Consider the following 1,962-nt stretch of genomic DNA (forward strand, 5'->3'; position numbering starts at 1 on the left):
CTACACATTACGTGTGTTTTCTGTTCTAAAGTTCCAATTTTTAATCACATCTCCGAGCATGATGTCCAATAATACGCTTTTGCTTGCTTCCAAGGTCTCAATCGAAGCTACATTATCAGCGTAACATATTTTGGATGCAGTCTTTGTTTTAAATATTATCCGTTTTAATGTGTAGATATATTATCAAAACTTTTTATCATTGACTTTTGCTGAATAATTGTTAATTAAATTAAATTAAATATTAATAAGTAATTAAAATTCGGTCAGATGACAACTACATGACAGCTGAAATTTTGTAGTTTAGGCCTGTTGTGCGTTTTCGTCCCACCGAAAATGTAGTTCTTTCCGCTTCATATAAACGAATGCCCTAGTTTTCGACAGAGATGTGACGAAAATTATATTATATTCTTATTAAAAAGTACGAATAAATAAATAAAAAAGAGAAAATTTGAAGAGGTTATTTAACTTTTTTCTTATTTGTAACATCATCATCGTCAGTCCCAAGACTGGTTGGACACGTACCTCCTCTCTTTTCTATCCTGAGCTAAACTTCGCATTAAACTAGAACAACCCACATCCTTAACTATTTGCGAACAGTAATCTAACTTAGGTCTACCTCTACCCCTCCTAACTCCTGTTTCCGCCTCTGATATGTCTCTGACTGCTTGAGAAGGTGTCCTACCAACCTATCTCGCCTATTTTTTATTGACTTCCATAGAGTTCTCCTATTCCTTCTAATACCTCTTCATTTCTAACCTTTTTTGCCTATGTTATCCTCATCATTCGCCTATAACACCACATTTCGAAAGCTTCTAACCTTTTCTTTTCCGCCGCGTCCACTGTCCATGTTTTGCACCCGTACAACGCCGCGCTCCTAACATACATCTTTAACAACTTTTTTCGAATATCTGAATTAACCGTTCGCGAGCATAGAAGTGACTTCTTTTTATTAAAGGCGACACGACCCTGCGCTATCCTCTACTTTATATCCCTACTACTCCTTCCGTCCAGACTTATCTGACTTCCTAGATACCTAAAATCAGCCACTTCTTCTAGTTTTTCAATATATCCCAACTACTATTATAAATGCGAATGTGTCTGTTTAATTGTTTGTTTGCTAGTTACAATTTCACGCCTTAATTACTCCAAAGGAATAGAAAAATTAGTTTTATGCGGTCGTCGATGATCTTTGACACGAATTTAGGAAATCAATGTGAACGAAGCCGCTGGCAAATCCTACTCATATACTTATTATATATGTTCAAAGGAGAATCCGGCACTGCTGCCGTGAGAACGCAGAAGAAGCGGAGCTCGTCACCGCGAGCAGCATTCAGTGAGTCATTAATGCGCGTATCAGATACGCAACGCATGTAAACACAATACACGAACGATGGACATCGCGATATAGCGTAGCGTTTCGTGTCCCGACTCCCTTCAAGACATGACGGCAGCATTTAATGGAATCTTGAAGAGGTGTCTGGTCCCGATAAAACGCCACAATACATCACCGCGTCTGACGATGGCAATGGTCGATCGGTCCGAACCGGACCGGGTTAGACTGGCTCGACTGACCTGTGACCAGACGGACTCCACGGTGCGAGGTAGCACCAGATGAAATGCCGGTATTTCACTCCTCGGATAAACAGAACTTATGAGTGTATTCTTTCTAGAGATGTGCAAAATGTTTTTTTAATGGTATTTAAATAGAAAATGCAAATACTTTTTTGATTTGTTATATAAAATGTAAAATACAAAATAGATTTCCCTTTTGTATTTTAAATGTTAAATGCAAAATACTATTTTCAAAATACTTTTTTCAAATAAATTCTTTTTATTTTTTTTCTACATTTACTTAAGTATAAAATATTTTTTAAGAAAACCTTACAGGGATTTTCTCATTTTTTAAATATTGGAGTTTTTCTAGACTAATAGTGGTGTTTGCACTATATCGCCAGCTGCGAA

This window comes from Agrilus planipennis, unplaced genomic scaffold (genome assembly GCF_000699045.2).
Source record: "Agrilus planipennis isolate EAB-ADULT unplaced genomic scaffold, Apla_2.0 scaffold137, whole genome shotgun sequence".
In the NCBI taxonomy this organism is placed as follows: domain Eukaryota; kingdom Metazoa; phylum Arthropoda; class Insecta; order Coleoptera; family Buprestidae; genus Agrilus; species Agrilus planipennis.